At 42.0% G+C, this 23,532-nt stretch overlaps 2 pseudogenes; one reads left to right on the top strand and one right to left on the bottom strand.

The window, feature by feature from the left end:
- Window positions 1-17,123: 17,123 nt before the first annotated feature.
- On the bottom strand, window positions 17,124-17,896 carry Psma3-ps2 (proteasome 20S subunit alpha 3, pseudogene 2; annotated as a pseudogene).
- A 3,475-nt stretch (window positions 17,897-21,371) lies between these two features.
- On the top strand, window positions 21,372-21,865 carry Rpl32l4 (ribosomal protein L32 like 4; annotated as a pseudogene).
- The last annotated feature ends 1,667 nt before the right edge of the window (window positions 21,866-23,532 follow it).

A 23,532-nucleotide genomic window follows, 5' to 3' on the forward strand; every position in this document is an offset into this window, starting at 1 on the left:
AGCAAAGAGAGTGAGCCCTCGATGATTATGGGTGCAGAGTGAGAGCAGGTGAGCAGGAAGTGGGACATGAGCATCACAGGCAGAAAACATTCCACCTTGGATCACTGTCTCCTCACTGACCAAAACTTACATGCAGTCAGTCCTCTCACCAGTGTGAGGAAAATCACACCTTACAGGTAGGTGGCTTCTCTCTTCCAAAGCAAACCCAAGTAGGTGGCTGGGAGAGAGGGGTTGGGGCCAAGGCCATAGGAAGCCACACAGGTGGCCATTTCTACTTTAAAATCTATGGTTTTGAAATCGGTCTGATTCTCAATAGTGTTTTATGAGTTAGAACATAGTTGGTTTTGTATTTCATATAAGTTGATTCCTTCAGGAAAATCTGTATCTTCCTAAGCCAGAAATGCCACCTTCACCAAAAGGCGTATAGCATGTGACAGCTTTGTTTTATATCTGAGGCGAATGCCATGCTGTAGTCTACAAGAGTGTCTTGTCTTTTCATAGATCACTGAAAATGCCAGTCTGTCCATTACTCAACAGCACCTATTACAAGACTAATTTTTATGCTGTACCTGCTTGTCATTTTTGAACCCAGTGTACCCTTCTTTCCCACTCTTAACTCCAGTATAGCTTGTCTTTTGCACCTTGCCCAAACTACTGTAGAGAGCCAATCCCAACTCTTAGCCAGTTTTACAACAAAAATTTTTGTCATGGTCTAATCATAGTTCAGTCCCCAAAGATGATGACACAGAAACCAGAGCCACCCCTACAAGCATGCTGATAGTCTTTATCATAAAGTAATGATTCACACGAAGGAGACATTCATGAATCACTCTAGAGCCAGCCTCTTCCTCTTACATTTCCAGGTCAGCCTCAATCAGTCCAGGATGCTAGGGGATGTGCAACTGGACAGAAGAGAGACAGTGGAGACTAATCAGTATCAACAAGATTTGTCACATACGTCTGGAGGAGGTAAGGGCTTTTCTTGGTTCTAAGGTCCCAGGATTTAATAAATCAGTCATTTACTTACAGTAATAACTAATGAAACTGATAGCTAAAATACTAATATCTGTGATTAACTTTTTCATGGGTTCTAGTGAAAACTAGATGCATATTCATAAAACAATTGCTACTTGGCCTCTGACCATTCAACTATCACAGAGCAGTAGGCAAGTTGACATGATTATTAATGCAAAAATAAGATACACAGTAAGCCGAGAAACCTTCTTATCTTCCCCTCCCAACTTACAACACAGCAGCCGCAAAGAACACAGTGATGTACTCAACAATGTTTAGAATAAAAGTGACTAAATGAGAAATATAAAAAAAAATGGAATGGTTAATTCCAAACGTCTGTGACTGAAGCAGATGTCACAGCTCTGATGAAAATGTATTATTACTAGGGCAACTTCATCTATTTGTCAGGTCTCAACTTATTCTCTAACATGCAAGGATACAATAATTTAAAAATGCAAATTGCCCAGTGTGTAGACCCTAAAGAATGATATATTACTTCACTCAAAAAATATGACACACCAAATGACAATCCATAGAAAGGAAGAAATGCTTTTAAGAGATAGATATGATAGAGGCCGATTTTCCCAAATCCAGAGAGAATTCTTAAAATTCAACAACAAGAAAAACAACGGTCCAGGGCATTTTACTCAGTGGTAGACTTGACTGGCACATCCCAGGTCCAAATGTGTCCTGGAAAGGAGGCAGGGAATTAACTACCCAACTGAAAATAGGTGTGTGCACTCACACACACGCACGCACGCACAGAGATGGGGGGGTCTTCATCAGAAAAGAAATACCTGTTAAAGAAAAAAAAAGGAATCTTAAGATGTTGTACTGGCTGGTTTTGGGTGTCAACTTGACACAAGCTGGAGTTATCACAGAGAAAGGAGCCTCCCTTGAGGAAATGCCTCCATGAGATCCATCTGTAAGGCATTTTCTGAATTAGTGATCAAGGTGGGAGGGCCAATTGTCGGTGGTGCCCTCCTTGGGCTGGTAGTCTTGGGTTCTATAAGAAAGCAAGCTGAGGGGTTGGGGATTTAGTTCAGTGGTAGAGTGCTTGCCTAGCAAGTGCAAGGCCCTGGGTTCAGTCCCCAGCTAAAAAAAAAAAAAAAAAAAAAAAAAAGCAAGCTGAGCAAGCCAGGGGAAGCAAGCATCTCTCAAGGGCTACTGAATCAGCTCCTCCTGCTTCCTGACCTGCTTGAGTTCCCGTCCTGACTTCCTTGGGTGATGAACAGCAATGTGGAAGTGTTAGAGGTTAAGTTGAGACCTGACAAATAGATGAAGTTGCTCTAGTAATAATACATTTTCATCAGAGCCGTGGCATCTGCTTCAGTCACAGACGTTTGGAATTAACCATTCCATTTTTTTTTAAATTTTATTTCTCATTTAGTCACTTTTATTCTAAACATTGTTGAGTAAATCACTGTGTTCTTTGCGGCTGCTGTGTTGTAAGTTGGGAGGGGAAGATAAGAAGGTTTCTCGGCTTGCTGAATAAACCCTTTCCTCCCCAACTCGCTTCTTGGTCATAATGTTTTGTGCAGGAATAGAAACCCTGACTAAGGCAGATGGTTCATAGCACACATCCTCAGAGAAAATCAAATTATAGCAACAGTGAGAGAATGCCATCAGATCTATAAGAATTGTACAAACCTAGCACAGAGAAACCACCAGAAGCACCGAAGGTGAGGGATAAGAGGAGTTCTCCAGTCCTGGGGATGCCAACGGCCCTGCTACTATGGAGTAGGTCTGGCCTTCTCACCAAATTAAACAATACTCCTAACAGCAGTAATAGCTCTTGGTATTGACTGCAAGAAAATGAAAGATTATATACATATTAAAAAAAAAAAAACGAACTCAGATCTTAACCAAGAGTTATAGTTGCCCAAATCCGGAGACAAGCAAAAAGTCCTTTGGTAAGAATGGTGGTCCATCCGAACAATGGCATACAAGTCAGTGATAAAGAAGAACTGAGAAAACGTGTAAGAGGTCTTAAAGACACATGCACTAACAAATAACCCTAGCTGAAAAGGCCACAACGTGTTTCCAATGGATAGAACATTCTGCAAAAGGTATAAACATAGAGACAGCGAAAAGATGAGTAGTGGCCAGTGTTGGAGGGAGAGAGGAGTGAATGCGGGTGTCACAAAGAGGGACTGAATCTATGATGACGTAGTAGTGAACGTGTGACCATAGGGTTTATATAACACCAAGACTGGGCCCTAATGCAAACTAGAACTTTTAAGTATTAATGTGTTAAAATCAGTAAAAGTCATGAAGTAGGGCAGATTATGGATCCTCTATGATCTCTGCTATGTTTTCCTCCATGAACCCAAAATTACTCTAAAACATGATGTCTGTTTTTAAGGATATTTATAATAAAAATTTTGCATGTGACTTTGAGTATGCCAATAATAGACCCATAGTATAATTTTGTTGAGATGATTGTTAACCCTTTTAAATATTCCTTTTATTTTGTTTGTTTTTCAAGCAAGGTTTCTCGCTGTGGCTGACCTGGAACTCACTCTGTAGACTAGCCTGGCCTGCCTGCCTCTGTCTCTGCCTGAGTGTTGGCATTAAAGATGTGTGCCACAACCACCCTGCTAATATGTTTTATTTTTAATGTGTGTGTGTGTGTGTGTGTGTGTGTGTGTGCGTGCGTGTTTGTGTGAATACGTGCATGTGAGAGCAGGTACTCTCAGGGTTACAGCAGTTGCGAACTGGGAACCCAACTTGGTTTTTAAACACTGAGCCATCTGTATTCCCCCAATTAATAAAAGGTTTTGAGGCAAACTCACACGGCTGACCTGAAAGCTCTGTGCTCAGGTGATCCTCCTGCCTTAGTTTCTCAAGCAGCTGAGGCACACAACACTATGCCCAGCTAATAGATGTATCTGAGGTCCTAATACTGAAACTGAAAGAGGTTTGGAGACCCATGGAATGCAGGGCATGGCATTAGTGATGTGTTTAGGCTAGGGATCTATGGCAGGCCCCTTAGGATTTACAGTCATTAATTTCTATTATTGTCACAGTGTCTGACCATGAGCCCTTAATCTGATTATCTTTCTTGCTATTCTACCCCTCCCCCATCTCAGAAGGAGTGCACATTAATTCCTTCTATAAATGTGTAAGACCTAATACAGAAAGTTATTTAGGTTTAGTCCTCTATCAAATAAACTTAAGTGTATAAGTAACGAGATCTTCCTATAGTGATTTTCTTTATCGAAATTCAAATTATAGTCCATCAAGCTATAGTCGACACTATCAGAACTTCAGGGGTACAATTAATGTCTCAGTTACCCCTTAACTGGAAAATTTCTCTCTGCAAATCAAATTTTGTGTTTGCAGTGTGTGTGTGTGTGTGTGTGTGTGTGTGCATATATGTGTGTATGTGTGTGTATGTGTATGTGTGTGTATGTGTGTGTATGTGTATGTGTATGTGTGTGTATGTGTATGTGTGTCTGTGTGTCTGTGTGTATGGTTGTTTTCCAAGGAGGCATGAAGCCATATGATCATAGCACTATTGAAACTATTTGATGATGACATAATGCATTATGTTATATAAACAACAATGCAAACAGTCTCCTAAGGAGTAGTTAATATACATGATGCATACATTACCTTTTGAAATATTAATTATGAATTTACTAGATCAATTAACTAGAAAAGTTCTATCATTTTCTCAGTACAGCAAAATTTCTTCGAAAGTATACTTTAAGCCATGAATAGACATGAAGAAAAACACCCCAATATTAGCTTAAATATGCAATGAATAGTTAGTTTCTTGCAGCAACTAGGTGATATAACCATTTTTAGAAATGAGCTTAAAGAAACACAGAGGCGAATGCCAGCAGCAAACCACTGAACTGAGAATAGGACCCCCGTTGAAGGAATCAGAGAAAGAACTGGAAGAGCTTGAAGGGGCTCGAGACCCCTTATGAACAACAATGCCAAGCAACCAGAGCTTCCAGGGACTAAGCCACTACCTAAAGACTATACATGGACTGACCCTGGATTCTGACCTCATAGGTAGCAATGAATATCCTAGTAAGAGCACCAGTGGAAGGGGAAGCCCTGGGTCCTGCTAAGACTGAACCCCCAGTGAACTAGATTGTTGGGGGGAGGGCGGCAATGGGAGGAGGATGGGGAGGGGAACACCGATAAGAAAGGGGAGGAGGGAGGGGGATGTTTGCCCGGAAACCGGGAAAGGGAATAATACTCGAAATGTATATAAGAAATACTCAAGTTAATGAAAAAAAAAAAGAAAGAAAGAAATGAGCTTAAAGGACAGGTTGTGAATAATTTACAACTAGAAAATAACTTAGAGCAATAATTCACTTCTTCTTATTAACCATGCAATAGCATCCGACTTTCTCCAGAACTGTTATAAAATAAATTAAGAAATAATAATAAAACTATTTTACTGAATGCAGGAGATGTAGGACTTTTTTTGTTTGTTTGTTTGTTTTGTCATATTATTAGGCTTATTTTTTTATTTTATTTTATTTTTTATTATCTTGAGTATTTCTTATATACATTTCAAGTGTTATTCCCTTTCCCGGTTTCCGGACAGACATCACCCTCCCCCCTCCCCTTCCTTGTGGGTGTTCCCCTCCCAAACCTCCCCCCATTGCCACCCTCCCCGCATAGTCTAGTTCACTGGGGGTTCAGTCTTAGCAGGACCCAGGGCTTCCCCTTCCACTGGTGCTCTTACTAGGATATTCATTGCTACCTATGGGGACAGAGTCCAGGGTCAGTCCATGTATAGTCTTTAGGTAGTGGCTTAGTCCCTGGAAGCTCTGGGTGCTTGGCATTGTTGTACTTTTGGGGTCTCGAGCACCTTCAAGCTCTTCCAGTTCTTTCTCTGATTCCTTCAACGGGGGACCTATTCTCAGTTCAGTGGTTTGCTGCTGGCATTCGCCTCTGTATTTGCTGTATTCTGGCTGTGTCTCTCAGGAGCGATCTACATCCGGCTCCTGTCGGTCTGCACTTCTTTGCTTCATCCATCTTGTCTAATTGGGTGGCTGTATATGTATGGGCCACCTGTGGGGCAGGCTCTGAATGGGTGTTCCTTCAGTCTCTGTTTTAATCTTTGCCTCTCCCTTCCCTGCCAAGGGTATTCTTTTTCCTCATTTAAAGAAGGAGTGAAGCATTCACATTTTGATCATCCGTCTTGAGTTTCCTTTGTTCTAGGGATCTAGGGTAATTCAAGCATTTGGGCTAATAGCCACTTATCAATGAGTGCATACCATGTATGTCTTTCTGTGAGTGGGTTAGCTCACTCAGGATGATATTTTCCAGTTCCAACCATTTGCCTACGAATTTCATAAACTCGTTGTTTTTGATAGCTGAGTAATATTCCATTGTGTAGATGTACCACATTTTCTGTATCCATTCCTCTGTTGAAGGGCATCTGGGTTCTTTCCAGTTTCTGGCTATTATAAATAAGGCTGCGATGAACATAGTGGAGCACGTGTCTCTTATATGTTGAGGCATCTTTTGGGTATATGCCCAAGAGAGGTATGGCTGGATCCTCAGGCAGTTCAATGTCCAATTTTCTGAGGAACCTCCAGACTGATTTCCAGAATGGTTTTACCAGTCTGCAATCCCACCAACAATGGAGGAGTGTTCCTCTTTCTCCACATCCTCGCCAGCATCTGCTGTCACCTGAGTTTTTGATCTTAGCCATTCTCACTGGTGTGAGGTGAAATCTCAGGGTTGTTTTGATTTGCATTTCCCTTATGACTAAAGATGTTGAACATTTCTTTAGGTGTTTCTCAGCCATTCGGCATTCCTCAGCTGTGAATTCTTTGTTCAGCTCCGAACCCCATTTTTTAATAGGGTTATTTGTTTCCCTGCGGTCTAACTTCTTGAGTTCTTTGTATATTTTGGATATAAGGCCTCTATCTGTTATAGGATTGGTAAAGATCTTTTCCCAATCTGTTGGTTGTCGTTTTGTCCTAACCACAGTGTCCTTTGCCTTACAGAAGCTTTGCAGTTTTATGAGATCCCATTTGTCGATTCTTGATCTTAGAGCATAAGCCATTGGTGTTTTGTTCAGGAAATTTTTTCGAGTGCCCATGTGTTCCAGATGCTTCCCTAGTTTTTCTTCTATTAGTTTGAGTGTGTCTGGTTTGATGTGGAGGTCCTTGATCCACTTGGACTTAAGCTTTGTACAGGGTGATAAGCATGGATCGATCTGCATTCTTCTACATGTTGCCCTCCAGTTGAACCAGCACCATTTGCTGAAAATGCTATCTTTTTTCCATTGGATGGTTTTGGCTCCTTTGTCAAAAATCAAGTGACCATAGGTGTGTGGGTTCATTTCTGGGTCTTCAATTCTATTCCATTGGTCTATCTGTCTGTCTCTGTACCAATACCATGCAGTTTTTATCACTATTGCTCTGTAATACTGCTTGAGTTCAGGGATAGTGATTCCCCCTGAAGTCCTCTTATTGTTGAGGATAGCTTTAGCTATCCTGGGTTTTTTGTTATTCCAGATGAATTTGCAAATTGTTCTGTCTAACTCTTTGAAGAATTGGATTGGTATTTTGATGGGGATTGCATTGAATCTGTAGATTGCTTTTGGTAAAATGGCCATTTTTACTATATTAATCCTGCCAATCCATGAGCATGGGAGATCTTTCCATCTTCTGAGGTCTTCTTCAATTTCTTTCCTCAGTGTCTTGAAGTTCTTATTGTACAGATCTTTTACTTGCTTGGTTAAAGTCACACCGAGGTACTTTATATTATTTGGGTCTATTATGAAGGGTGTCGTTTCCCTAATTTCTTTCTCGGCTTGTTCCTCTTCTGTATAGAGGAAGGCAACTGATTTATTTGAGTTAATTTTATACCCAGCCACTTTGCTGAAGTTGTTTATCAGCTTTAGTAGTTCTCTGGTGGAACTTTTGGGATCACTTAAATATACTATCATGTCGTCTGCAAATAGTGATATTTTGACCTCTTCTTTTCCGATCTGTATCCCCTTGATCTCCTTTTGTTGTCTGATTGCTCTGGCTAGAACTTCAAGAACTATATTGAATAAGTAGGGAGAGAGTGGGCAGCCTTGTCTAGTCCCTGATTTTAGTGGGATTGCTTCAAGTTTCTCTCCATTTAGTTTAATGTTAGCAACTGGTTTGCTGTATATGGCTTTTACTATGTTTAGGTATGGGCCTTGAATACCTATTCTTTCCAGGACTTTTATCATGAAGGGGTGTTGAATTTTGTCAAATGCTTTCTCAGCATCTAATGAAATGATCATGTGGTTCTGTTCTTTCAGTTTGTTTATATGATGGATCACGTTGATGGTTTTCCTTATAATAAACCATCCCTGCATGCCTGGGATGAAGCCTACTTGATCATGGTGGATGATTGTTTTGATGTGCTCTTGAATTCGGTTTGCCAGAATTTTATTGAGTATATTTTTGCGTCGATATTCATAAGGGAAATTGGTCTGAAGTTCTCTTTCTTTGTTGGGTCTTTGTGTGGTTTAGGTATAAGAGTAATTGTGGCTTCATAGAAGGAATTCGGTAGGGCTCCATCTGTTTCAATTTTGTGGAATAGTTTGGATAATATTGGTATAAGGTCTTCTATGAAGGTTTGATAGAATTCTGCACTAAACCCGTCTGGACCTGGGCTCTTTTTGGTTGGGAGACCTTTAATGACTGCTTCTATTTCCTTAGGAGTTATGGGGTTGTTTAACTGGTTTATCTGTTCCTGATTTAACTTCGATACCTGGTATCTGTCTAGGAAATTGTCCATTTCCTGAAGATTTTCAAGTTTTGTTGAATATAGGTTTTTATAGTAAGATCTGATGATTTTTTGAATTTCCTCTGAATCTGTAGTTATGTCTCCCTTTTCATTTCTGATTTTGTTAATTTGGACGCACTCTCTGTGTCCTCTCGTTAGTCTGGCTAAGGGTTTATCTATCTTGTTGATTTTCTCAAAGAACCAACTTTTGGTTCTGTTGATTCTTTCTATGGTCCTTTTTGTTTCTACTTGGTTGATTTCAGCTCTGAGTTTGATTATTTCCTGCCTTCTACTCCTCCTGGGTGTATTTGCTTCTTTTTGTTCTAGAGCTTTTAGGTGTGCTGTCAAGCTGCTGACATATGCTCTTTCCTGTTTCTTTCTGCAGGCACTCAGCGCTATGAGTTTTCCTCTTAGCACAGCTTTCATTGTGTCCCATAAGTTTGGGTATGTTGTACCTTCATTTTCATTAAATTCTAAAAAGTTTTTAATTTCTTTCTTTATTTCTTCCTTGACCAGGTTATCATTGAGTAGAGCATTGTTCAATTTCCACGTATATGTGGGCATTCTTCCCTTATTGTTATTGAAGACCAGTTTTAGGCCGTGGTGGTCCGATAGCACGCATGGGATTATTTCTATCTTTCTGTACCTGTTGAGGCCCGTTTTTTGACCAATTATATGGTCAATTTTGGAGAAAGTACCATGAGGAGCTGAGAAGAAGGTATATCCTTTTGCTTTAGGATAGAATGTTCTATAAATATCCGTTAAGTCCATTTGGCTCATGACTTCTCTTAGTCTGTCTACATCTCTGTTTAATTTCTGTTTCCATGATCTGTCCATTGATGAGAGTGGGGTGTTGAAATCTCCCACTATTATTGTGTGAGGTGCAATGTGTGTTTTGAGCTTTAGTAAGGTTTCTTTTACATATGTAGGTGCCCTTGTATTTGGGGCATAGATATTTAGGATTGAGAATTCATCTTGGTGGATTTTTCCTTTGATGAATATGAAGTGTCCTTCCTTATCTTTTTTGATGACTTTTAGTTGAAAATTGATTTTATTTGATATTAGAATGGCTACTCCAGCTTGCTTCTTCTGACCATTTGCTTGGAAAATTGTTTTCCAGCCTTTCACTCTGAGGTAATGTCTGTCTTTGTCTCTGAGGTGTGTTTCCTGTAGGCAGCAGAATGCAGGGTCCTCGTTGCGTATCCAGTTTGTTAATCTATGTCTTTTTATTGGGGAGTTGAGGCCATTGATATTGAGAGATATTAAGGAATAGTGATTATTGCTTCCCGTTATATTCATATTTGGAAGTGAGGTTATGTTTGTGTGCTTTCATTCTCTTTGTTTTGTTGCCAAGATGATTAGTTTCTTGCTTCTAGGGTATAGCTTGCCTCCTTATGTTGGGCTTTACCCTTTATTATCCTTTGTAGTGCTGGACTTGTAGAAAGATATTGTGTAAATTTGGTTTTGTCATGGAATATCTTGGTTTCTCCATCTATGTTAATTGAGAGTTTTGCAGGATACAGTAACCTGGGCTGGCATTTGTGTTCTCTTAGGGTCTGTATGACATCTGTCCAGGATCTTCTGGCCTTCATAGTTTCTGGCGAAAAGTCTGGTGTGATTCTGATAGGTCTGCCTTTATATGTTACTTGACCTTTTTCCCTTACTGCTTTTAATATTCTTTCTTTATTTTGTGCGTTTGGTGTTTTGACAATTATGTGACGGGAGGTGTTTCTTTTCTGGTCCAATCTATTTGGAGTTCTGTAGGCTTCTTGTATGCCTATGGGTATCTCTTTTTTTAGGTTAGGGAAGTTTTCTTCTATGATTTTGTTGAAGATATTTACTGGTCCTTTGAGCTGGGAGTCTTCACTCTCTTCTATACCTATTATCCTTAGGTTTGATCTTCTCATTGAGTCCTGGATTTCCTGTATGTTTTGGACCAGTAGCTTTTTCCGCTTTACATTATCTTTGACAGTTGAGTCAATGATTTCTATGGAATCTTCTGCTCCCGAGATTCTCTCTTCCATCTCTTGAATTCTGTTGGTGAAGCTTGTATCTACAGCTCCTTGTCTTTTCTTTTGATTTTCTATGTCCAGGGTTGTTTCCATGTGTTCTTTCTTGATTGCTTCTATTTCCATTTTTAATTCCTTCAACTGTTTGATTGTGTTTTCCTGGAATTCTTTCAGGGATTTTTGCGATTCCTCTCTGTAGGCTTCTACTTGTTCTCTAAGGGAGTTCTTTATGTCTTTCTTGAAGTCCTCCAGCATCATGATCAAATATGATTTTGAAACTAGGTCTTGCTTTTCTGGTGTGTTTGGATATTCCGTGTTTGCTTTGGTGGGAGAATTGGGCTCCGATGATGCCATGTAGTCTTGGTTTCTGTTGCTTGGGTTCCTGCGCTTGCCTCTCGCCATCAGATTATCTCTAGTGTTACTTTGTTCTGCTATTTCTGACAGTGGCTAGACTGTCCTATAACCTGTGTGTCAGGAGTGCTGTAGACCTGTTTTCCTGTTTTCTTTCAGCCAGTTATGGGGACAGAGTGTTCTGCTTTCGGGCGTGTAGTTTTTCCTCTCTACAGGTCTTCAGCTGTTCCTGTGGGCCTGTGTCTTGAGTTCACCAGGCAGGTTTCTTGCAGGGGAAAAGTTGGTCCTACCTGTGGTTCCAAGGCTCAAGTTTGCTCGTGGGGTACTGCCTAAGTCCTCTCCGCTGTGGCAGCAACCGGGAAAATCTGTGCCGCTCCTTCCGGGAGCCTCCGTGCACCAGGGTTTCAGATGACGTTTGGTGTTTTCCTCTGGCGCCGGGATGTGCACAGAGTGCAGTCTCTTCTGGTTTCCCAGGCGTGTCCGCCTGTCTGAAGGTTCAGCTCTCCCTCCCACAGGATTTGGGTGCAGAGAACTGTTTATCCGGTCTGTTTCCTTCAGGTTCCGGCAGTGTCTCAGGCGCAGGGGTCCTGCCGCTCCCGGGCCCTCCCCTATGGGAACCCAGAGGCCTTATACAGTTGCCTCTTGGGCCAGGGATGTGGGCAGGGGTGGGCAGTGTTGGTGGTCTCCTCTGCTCTGCTGCCTCAGGAGTGCCCACCTGATCAGGCGGTGAGGTCTCTTTCCCACGGGGTTTGGGAGCAGGGAGCTGCTGCGGTCCGGGATCCGCCGGTGTCGAGATGTAGGACTTTTAAGGAGATAATGAGAAAATGCAAACATTGTCATGTTCTGTGCAACTCTGAGTTAGAAACAAACTAAAGACTATACGGTTTTATTTAATTTTCTTGTATTGAGTTAGATATTATTAGCTACATTTTATGTATAAAGAAATGGACCCAGAAGGATTTAGTAGCTTGTTCCAGGTTTTACCTAAGTAACAAAGCTCAGACATGAATCTCTCTCTGTTAAAAAAAATTGCCTTCAGTTTTGAGAAATATCAACAAGTTTTCTGATTTTGGATAACAGGCACGCTTACCTCTTTTGAATTTCCACCTTCTGATAGTTCTAAAGATGAGCAAAATGTCAAAGCCCATGTTAATGGGAAGAAAATAAAAGAATCACAACAGATAAGTTTCAATAACATTTGATGAGATGAATGCAGATCCTTATGTCATTGAACCACAAAAATTGCATGAAGAGAGATGTTGTGAAAGAAGCATTGAGCTTTTCTTCCACAGTTCCCAAATCCAAGATTGATGGGCTGGGAGAAGTGAGTTCTTGGCTGAAAAAGAAATGGACTTTAGGAAGCTTATACAGAGACAGCTCAACTGTCACTTCCTGGCTATCTCCCTTACATCCGTTAAAGTTTACTTTCCATAACTCTTTCAAAGAATAATGGTGAGAATGAAGGTTTGTATATGCAGCGGTTTGAATGAGATGTCTTCCCATAGTCTCTGTCATTTAAATACTTGGTCCCCAGTTTGTGGCACTGTTTGGGGAAGTATTGGAGGTAGGGCCTTGTTGGAGGTGTGTCCCTGGAGGTGAGCTTTGAGGATTTAAAGACTTGCACCATTTTAAGTTCACTCTCAGCTTAGTGTTTGAAGTTCAAGATGTGAGATCTCAGCTGCTCCTGACAGCTTTATTCTTCCATAGTGGGAACTATATCCTCTGGACCTATAAAACCAATTAGACTTTCTTCTATGAGTTGTTTTGGTCAGGGAGTTTGTCACAGTGATAGAAAAGTTGCACACACACACACGTTATACACACACACACACACACACACACACACACACACACACACACATATGGATGGAGTCACATCATTCTGCCATTGGGAAGCCCTTTATGTGGCAGTCTTGCCCACTCACATGAAGCTCATCTTAACACCCAACACATCATACCTGACTACACAGTCTTCGTCTTGTGTTGTTTGATTCAAACATGAACATCAGGCATGAGTTACACAGCTCTGAGATAGAAAGAACAGAACACACACACTTTTGCATTACATTGGTTAAAAAAAGTTAAAAACAATCAACTCTGGTTGTTACATACCTGTAATCCCAACTACTAAGAAAGCTGAGGTCAGACGACTGCAAGCATGTGAGTTCAAAACCAGCATGGGAAAATTAGTGAGGTGCTGTACTAAATTTTGCAAGCTTAGAAAAGAAAAGAAAAACCAGGAGTGATGGTATACATCCTTAATTCTAACAGAGGCAGAGGCAGAGGCAGGGGCAGGGGCAGGGGCAGGGGCAGAGGCAGAGGCAGGGGCAGGGGCAGGGGCAGAGGCAGGGGCAGAGGCAGAGAGGCAGAGGCAGAGGCTAGGTGGCAGGTTGATTTGAGTTCGAGACCAACATGGACTACATAGATGAAGTCCAAGCCAGCCAGGGCTGCATAAGTAAGATACTGTCTCAGAAAAAAGTAAGTAAATAAATAAAAGTAAAAGGACAATAAAATTTTCTAAAGAAGAAAAAGGCTGGATGTGGCTCAGCGGTAGTGTTTTCCTAGTACTCATGTCCCTCAGTTCAATCTCTAGAAAGAAAACAAACAAAAATCAAAACACCCCCCCAAAAAAAACCCAAAATGACAACAACAATAACAACCACAAAAAACCTGGTGAGACATGATGGTCCATGCTTATAACCGCAGCACTCAGGAGGCAGAGCGGAAGAATCCCAGGTTTAAGCCTAACCTGGGTTACAGAGTGAGGCTATCCCAAAACAAGACACGTGAATCTAGGACAAAAGCAATGCTAAGATACTTGACCATGTAAGTGGGAACAATTCTTTAGCATGGCTTCATATTTTAAGGACCATTTCAGTAGTATCAAAGAGTGCTAGGTACATTGAAGGGAAGCAGTGTGATAACACAGGAGTCACAACAGCAGCAGCAGCAGCAGCAACAATGACAATGACGACGACGACAGTATCCAAGGAGAGCAGAGAGATGGCTTAGTGGGCAAGGTCCATTCCACTGAGCTTGAAGACCTGAGTCTAACCCCGGGACACACACAGTGGAAGGAGAGAAGCAACTCCCACAGGGTTTCCTCCGACCTCCACTCGTGCATCGGGGCACATGTCTGAGCATCCGTACACACGAAGCAAATAAAAATGGGGGGATGTGTGCATGCTCATCAGGTTGTATTTATATATTTATGTGTATACACACATGTACCTATGTAACAATAATATGGGAAGAGAGGCCATGAATCTGAGAGGGAGTAACGGGAGAGATATGGGAGGGACTGGGGAAAGAGGATTTGGAAGAGGTGGAGGAAGGAAAAGACAGGAGAAATTATAAAATTATATTTTAATTAAAATAAAAATATGAGAATACATACACACATAGAATATCCATGAAGCTGGGATGATGGTTTAGTCAGCAGAGTGTTTTCTGTGCAAACCTGAGTTTGGATCCTTAGAAATCATGCAAACAGCCAAGCACAGCACTGCCTGTCTGTAACCCCACCACCAGGAAAGCAGACATAGGTAGATCTCTCCTGGCCGGCCAGCCTAGCTGAATCACTGATCTCCAGGTTCAGTGAGAGACCTTGTCTCGAAAGATAAGGTGAAGTTGGGTCTGAGAAGTATGGTTCCTCAGTTAAAGTGCTTTTTGGCACAGCAGAAGGACCAAAGTTCAGATCCCCAGAAAGCATATAGGTGTCGGGCTGGGAGGCTTGCCTGGAATTATGGCCTGGGAATATGGAGATAGGAGATCTCCCCAGCATGTGAGTTATGAGACTAGCCATACCAATTAACTCTAGGCTTGACTGAGAGAGACTGCCTCAATGAACAAGGTGGAAGAAAGACAGAAGAAGGTTCCGGATAGCAACTTCAGATGTCTACATGCACATGTATGTGCTTAAACACATAGTCACCAGAAAGGAAGGAAAAAAAACACAAATAAACAAGTAGATTGAAGAATGACTGAGGAAGACACCCAGAATTAGCCTCTGATCTCTACACACACGTGCACACACAGACATGTGCACACACACATGTGCACACACACATGTGCATACACAGACATATGCTGTAGCTGTAGATTAGCTATTCCGCTTTGTGCTCCCTATGGGCTGCATACACGGACCTGCCCAAAAGCTATCTGGATTCACAAATGAAAGACACACACACACACACACACACACACACACACACACACACACACACACACACGTCCTGGCTAGCTCACTGGCTGGGCAGTTCTAACCCTCCCCACTGCTAGCACACATTTCCCTCCAGTACTCTGGCTTAAGGCCCTCTAATTCTATATTTTAACTTTGTTAAATGGCTCCTTCTGGGAGTTCCCCCTCTCAGACTTTGCTGCCCAAGATGCTTCTGGGCAGCCCTTCTGGGGGCCACACTCCTTCTCACCTACATTTCAGATGATTTTCCTTCTATAACTCTAAACCTGATCTGTCTCCCTCCGAATCATGGAGAGTCGCCTTTGTTCTCTCTCCCCATCCCTAGTTCATGCAAATCTAAAGGTCCCACCTCGGTCCACCTGCCCAGCCATTGGCTATTGGCTCTTTATCGATCAATCAAAAACCAATGGGGGACAAGGACCTTCAGTGTCTGGACATTCAGATTCCCGGTTTGCGGGGGCCAGATTAAGTCAAAGCATGAGAACCAATCCCCAACAATATGCATTCATATAGCACACGCAAACACAAAAATTGAAATTAAAAAGTAAGAAGTTTCGTTTTAAATACTAGAACCATTCAACTTTTCATGGCTGTTGCAATCTAGAGTAGCATAAATTTACATCATATTACACGTAATTTAGGTGCCCATTGAGTGCAGAGAACAGAAACACAAACTAGAGATTTTGGTTTGGTTTGGTTTTGGTTTCTCCAGACATGGCTTTTCTGTGTAGTGTTGGCTATCCTAGAAGTCTCTCTGCATACCAAGCTGGCCTTGGACTCAGGGATCCATCTGCCTCTGCCTCCAGAGTGCTGGGATTAATGGCGTGTGCTCTCACCTATCAGACGCTGTCACCACCTATCAGAAACTAGAATTTTGTTTTGTTTTTTAAAGATTTATTTATTTTTATTTATATGAGTACACTGTAGCTATCTTCAGACACATCGGACTGAGGGTATTGGATCCCCATTCCAGATGGTTGTGAGCCACCATGTGGTTGCTGGGAATTGAACTCAGGACCTCTGGAAGAGCAGTCAGTGCTCTTAACCGCTGAGCCATCTCTCCTGCCCTAAAGCAAAAAGGGTTCATCCAAGGAAGGAAGTTGTGTGCCTACAGAAAGGCATTAGGTGGGAGGATCACACGTCAAGGACTCCCCATTCTGCTTTCTTGCCCATGGTGCTGTTCTGCATTGGCCCAGAGGTCAGGAAGTAGTGCAGATAATTGCTGGGTTTGGGCACCATCAAAGTTGCCTCATATTAAAGGAGCAGATGATGTGTTTAAAAAAACAAACAAACAAAACAAAACAAAAAACCATGGGATCCTGTGGAGTCTGCCTGAGCAGTTATGTTACCCCTTTCCTCTAAAAACTGCATCCCTTCAGCTTGTGATGAGCGCGGATGAAGAACATTAGAGACCCAGCACTCTGGCCTCAAGTGCTCCCGGGAGGAGGATTTGTTGAGCTCTCCCCTTGCCATGATGAATTAAGAAGAGTAAGGGAAGAGTGGGAACAGACGCCAGAGTCAATAAACATATCCCACACAATCTACCTACCACTAACAATCACCTCCCAGGGTTTGTCTTCCAAACAAAAACCAGAGCAAAATCATCACATGTGCATTCAAATTTGCATAGTACCGCTGCCTTTCAGACAAACCAGGTGTGTCCAACTCTCGGTACACAGCCCACGTGTGGTCCAGGATATCTATGATTGGGGTCTACTCAGCACAAAATTAAAAACTTATTTTTTTGTTTATAAGACAAAATTTAATGAAAATTGGTCAGCGGGTATATATAATCCATGGTGCTAGCCATATGCAACTGTCACAGAAATGGAAACCAGAGGATGGTGAAGTTCAAAAGCTTTACCCTTAACTTCATCATGTACTCATATACATCATGTAATCATATGTAAATTATTTTTGCAACTTCTTTAACTACATCCCGGCAAGTCGTTTCCTCCATCTGAAGCTTTTCTATTTCTGTCTCTGCAGCTTGCCTGGCTTTGCCAATGGCACAGCCCCAGTGACCATATGAAACACCTGATGGATCCATCATACCGAGCTGTGCACCATCATTCGCACTGTAAGACCCCAACATGAAACCGCAGCCAAAAGGTCTAACAGCGCTGTAGAGTGTATAAGCGTGTACGCACATGGCCACTCTGTCTGCAAGATGTTTTAGAGGAACATTATACCAAAAGTTAGACCTAAAGTTGGACGCTTCTTCTCTTGCCATGTCTGCCAGGGAACGAGCATCTGCTAACAAACCTGCCACTGCCATCCCAACATGTCGATCCACATTAAAAAGACGTCTCTGGAGCCTCTTCAAAGAGTTTAGAAAGGACTAGTTTTCCTACCCCAAACACAACACCGTCTTTACATCTGATCCCAATAGCTGTACTACTGTTTCCCACAACCTTCATGGCATATTCAACTTGGAAAACTCTTCCATCAGGAGAGAATGTAGAGGCTGACAGGTCATACCCAGTGCCGATGGAGCTCATGGTACTGACCCTAAAAACTTAGTTCTAACATGAGCTGTGTGCTGTAATATATGACTCAACTGTGGGATTCTTAAGCAGGCTCGCACTGGATGTTCGCACAGCGTGGCTGCAGTTTTACCGTGGTGTGAGGCTTCCAAAATCACTGTAGACCCAGTACCAATGGTTGTCACATGCGTTTGTTGTGATTGCATGGGCAAAACGGATCACGAATCTTGTTTTAACTGCCACTGGGACAGTCGGCCTTTAATGAAGACCTTCGGAAGGTCCCACCTGCTTATTAAAGGCAGTTTTACATCTCTGCACACTTCAGTCATTGCCTGTGGGCTTTACAACTTACTTTCCACTTCATGCTACCCCAGAAGCTGGATGTAAAACTAAACCTTGCTTTCTATGTACCTGCCAATTAATTCTCATAATAGAAGGAAAAAATAGCCGTTGGGCTGGAGAAATGGCTCAGAGCTAGGACTACTCTCTCGGAGGACCCAGCTTTAGTTCCCAGCACCCATATAGGCAGGTCACAGCCCACAGGCAGATCCCAGGGGATCTGACACCCACCCTGGCTTCCGAAGGTGAGTCACCTGTACACATGTACCCAACCTCATAGACACGGTAAAAGTATTTTAAACATTAAGATAATCCCTTATCGGGGTTGGGGATTTAGCTCAGTGGTAGAGCACTTGCCTAGCAAGCGCAAAGCCCTGGGTTCGGTCCCCAGCTCTGAAAAAAAAAAAATCCCTTATCACTGACTATTTTCTATTGCAATATGGCTTCTATAACGTCTCAAAAGGAAGCAGAAACCCACAAAAAGAAAAGTTAGGCAAGAATGAGAATTATTCAGTGGCCCAATGACTAATTTTGCTGTTGTTGTTGTTGTTGTTGTTGTTGTTGTTATAAACTGTAAGGCATTCTGCTTAATTTGTAGGGAATTTGTGCAAGCTTTCAAAGGCTGTGATTTGAAAAGGCATACAAAACCATGCTGCCAAATTTGGTTTCCATCAGGGACAGCACCCAAACAGCAGGACAGAAAAACAAATCTATCTGTTCATTAACATTGCTTTTTTAAGCTCATAAATGTTCTCTTGTTTCTTGTTAAGTAGTAATATATCTAATGGCAAGGAAAACCAAAACCATTTTTAGATGGTAAATTACTAAATGAGGTAGAGAGAGCATGGCGGATACGATATGCTCTCACAAAAAGAAAAAGAGAGAGAAAAGATCCTTCTAAAATCAGTTTGTCTCACCAACTAGCCAGAGAGACTAAAGATGCTGGAGAAACCTTTCCAAAGAGGTTTAGAGAGCAGAGCCTCTAATGTTAATTCTACGCCTTGACTGACAGTGCTCATGCTACAGGTGAGCCTGAACTTGTCACTTTGCATGGGCTAGGCTATGTGGTGGAGATTCATGTGTGAGTGTGCATGGGTGCGTGTGCAAGTGTGGGGGATGATCCACTCACCAACGTCCTTGTCAAGTGAGCATGAAGACTCAAGTTCAACCCATGTCAAGGTCTGGGGATGGTGGCGTGTTTCTATAACACTAGTGCTGGGGGTGGGGCTGGAGGTGGGGCATGGGTTATGGAGATTGGCCAATACCTGGAGCTTTCTGGCCAGTAGCCTAGCCTAGTCAGAGAGCTCCACAGTCAAGTGAAAGATCCTGTGTCCAAAAACAAGATAGATGGCTCCTAAGAAACAACATCTGAGGGCGACCTCTGGCTTGCACAGCACATGCCCAGACCTTTACATGAATCAGTGAGTAAAAAGCACCTTAAAGCGATTTTCTTTGTCCGTTGTCAACATAGCTGATAAGGTTACTGGTGGTGCCCATTGATGAGGAGGAAGAAAGAGGAACTTATTATAAATTGGATAAGAAGTCGATGCAGCTGCTGTCCAATGCTCATGCTTAATGAGGTATCATTTTATAGCGTATCAGGAAAGGGTATATGCAAAAGTATAAAAATGCATAAAATCATGCAAATTGTCATTAAGACCGAATTTCATAAAGGCCAAGAGATTAAATCACTATCAGTTCCAGGAACTCCTCAAAAAATGTTGACACTGACTGTAACAACGTCATTTATTATCAGAAGTAAGGTGGCTGAGCTGAGGCCAGATATTGAAATTTTAATATTTGCAACAGGGTATCAAAGTTCCTTATGGTATCAAAAATATTTGCATCGGAAGTTGACAATAACTGACTTGCGGATTTAGCACTTTTAGTGAATTAGATAATTCATTTAAGATGAGATTATGGGTAGCTTTAAGATGAGAACCAAGGGGAGGGGATGGGGGCTTATGGACAGGAAACCAGGAAGGGGAATAACCTTTGAAATGTAAGTAAAGAAATATATCTAATAAAAAAATGAAAAAAATAAAAATTAAAAATAAAACAAAGTATCTCAGATCAACCCCCCCCCAAAAAAAACCAAAAACCAACCAAACAAAAAAAGATGAGAACCAAGTTAGCAGTAAAGTTCAAATATAACAGCATTCCAAATGAAACCAAAATTATGACAAGCTCACATTAAGGTCACTGATTCTGTGCACTTTGACAGGTTGTCCTATGAACAGTGAAAAGCTTGTAGCTGTGGTTTCCGTTTTATACAAGGATGGTCTGTGCTGCCACTGCAGGCCATGCTGGTGTCCTTGGTCCATCCTGTTGCCAGGGACCACGCTGATGTCCATGATCCAAGCTGCTACTGAAAACCATGTTGAAGTCTGTGACAATGCTGCTGCCAGAAATGACGTGGACGTCCATGATCCATGTTGCTACTGGCTGTTACGGGCAAAGAAACTTCTCTTTCAGTGACATCAGTGACCACAGACTCCTGACAGAGAATAAGAGACGTTGAAGGCTTCTGTGACATCTCCGTCCCCCTCCCCATAGGAAAAAATTCAGACAGGCGGCTACTGAAGACAGTCCCTAAAAACCGTGGATGCCCTGGGTTCGGTCCCCAGCTCCGAAAAAAAGAAAATAGAAAAAAAAAAAAAAACAAAACCGTGGATGCTGGAGTGTAGCTCTTCACAGTTGATGGCTTCTGGCAGGGGAGGGGTGTGTGTGTGTGTGTGTGTGTGTGTGTGTGTGTGTGTGTGTGTGTGTGTGTGTGTGTGAAGAATGTGGAGAAGGACTCAGTTAAGGGATTGGCCACTGGAGTTTGATCATGCTCCAATTAATATATGAGCGACACAAAGGACTCGGTAGGAGGGTTTGGGGTTTTTTTGTTTTTGAGGGGGGTGGGGGGTGGGAGGGTGGTCTTGGAGAGATGGGAAGTGAGTAGAATTGGCAGACACTGTACAAAATTCCCAAATATTTAATTAAAATATTATGTTGGGGAAAATGTTAAATATATTTTTAAAAAAGAAATGCAATTTTAAAGTTTCCTCAAAAAAAATCAGTCTTTTCTCATATTTGCAACTCCCATTCAGGTGACACAAATGTTCTTTTGCCAGTTTTCAAATGGAATGCACAGTTGCAACCTGGCATCTGACTTCAAGACATTTCATTCTTCTTCCTCGGCGCTGCCTGCGAGGTGGCTGCCGTCTGTTTTGCGGCGTCATGGCTGCCCTTCGGCCTCTGGTGAAGCCCAAGATCATCAAAAAGAGGACCAAGGAGTTCAACAGGCATCAGTCAGACCAATATGTGAAAATTAAGGGAAACTGGCAGAAACCCAGAGGTATCGACAACAGGGTGCAGAGAAGAGTCAAGGGCCAGATCCTGATGCCCAACATTGGTGACGGGAGTAACAAAAACAAACAAACAAAAAAATCAAAAACCAAAAACCAAAAACCAAACCAAACCAAACAAAACAAACAAACAAACAAACAACAACAAAAAAAACCCAAGCACGTGTTGCCTAGCGGCTTCCGGAAGTTTCTGGCCCACAATGTCAAGGAGCTGGAAGTGCAGCTGATGTGCAACAAATCTTACAGTGCTGAGATTGCTCACAATGTGTCCTCTAAGAACCGAAAAGCCATCGTAGAAAGAGCAGCACGCTGGCCATCAGAGTCACCAATTCCAACGCCAGGCTACACAGCGAAGAAAATGAATAGATGGCTTGTGTGCCTGTTTTGTGTTTAAATAAAACCACAAAAAACTGCAAGAAAAAAAGACATTTCATTGTCTTTTTATTAGATTTTATATATCCTATCTTATAATCTCCCCTTATTCATGCCACCACTGTCTGACAGCTCTTGTTTGTGAGCTCTTGTTTTCAAGAGGAAAGCTGAGAGGACAGTCAGAACCTAGCACCTGATGAGCATCCTGGGAGTCGGGACTCTTCCATCAAACCAAACACTAATAATGCATTAATTCAGTGATTCTCAGCCCCTGGGTCAAGACCCCTTTGGTGGTCAAATGACCCTTTCTGAAGGGTCACCTCAAAGAATACAGATATTTACATTATGATTCATAAAACTAGCAAAATTATAGTTATGAAGCGGCCACAAACACAAATTTTATGGTTGAGGTCACCATAACGTGAGGATCTGTCTTAAAGGGTTGCAGCATTAGGAAGGTTGAGAAACACTATATAATTATCTCAAACACAACGTCAAATGTACCACTAGTTTTATATTGCATCTTTTCTATTGTTTTTATTTTAAAAAATTCGAAAAAAATCAATAAAACTTTATTACTCAAGTAGGCCCATTCTCTTCATCAGAAGCAACTTGAGCCTCAGAATGCACTGCCTATAATTAGGATAATCTCCACTCATTTGTAGTGTCAGCTATGTGGAAAATATAAGCAGACATTCTTTGCTCTCCTGGTTTTGCTGGTGTTTCTGCATTTAATGTGTGGCCCAAGTTAAGAAAAAAATTTGTTTTTTGTCCCATGTATCCCAGAGGAGTTAAAAGTGTAGATACCCCTGATGTTTCTTTCAAAGCTCACCCTCTCCTATTTCCAGTAATTATTTAAAGATCCCAAATCATTCTGCAGACAGAGCTAGTGCTACTGCTCACTTCTAGAACATGCACCATTCCACTTTGCCTTCTTTATTATAGATTAGATTCCAAACTGTGTCGTCTGTAATATACCTTCTACCGCATAGCACGGGGAAGGGAGGCTGCACTTTTCTTTTGGTGAGTATGAACGCGTGCTAAAGGAAATATGCAAAGCTATCACAAATATGCAAACCCGGGAGTTCATACTGTGATTCACAGGAAGATGACTAGATACCTTCGCTGAGAGCACATTATTTCTTGTATTATAAAAGCAATTTCTGAATGTGAAGCAGCGCTCTGAAGCCCATAAGCTGATGCTACCACTGACAAACCATTGAGTTCACAATGAGTTACCCCAATTAGAATGGACTACTGTGCTCTCTGCAGTGGGAGCTGTCAAGTGGCTGTCTAGTCCAAGGATGGTCTCATTCATTTCAAAACTAGCATCCGGCTCCACCGTGGGAGGCTGGCCACTCCACAGAGGTGCCTACCAGATCAACCTTGCTGAGAAGTCCACATTATTCAAGCCCTTGTTCACCATCCCTATGTTCTTGTAGAAAATGACCTCCAAACTTTATCCTCTTACGGTTTTGAAGCCTAGAAGTCTGATGTGAAGATGTAGTCAAGACAGCTTCTTCTCCCTCTCCCTCCTTCCCTCCCTTTCCCCCTTCCCATCTCCCTCTCCCCCAACCTCTCTCTTTCTTGGCTCTAAGAAACAATCCTTTCCTTGCCTCTTCTTGTTTCTGATGAGGGCCAACATCCCTGGGCTGCATGCA

This window comes from Rattus norvegicus, chromosome 8, assembly GCF_021556685.1.
Source record: "Rattus norvegicus strain SHRSP/BbbUtx chromosome 8, alternate assembly SHRSP_T2T, whole genome shotgun sequence".
Lineage (NCBI taxonomy): Eukaryota > Metazoa > Chordata > Mammalia > Rodentia > Muridae > Rattus > Rattus norvegicus.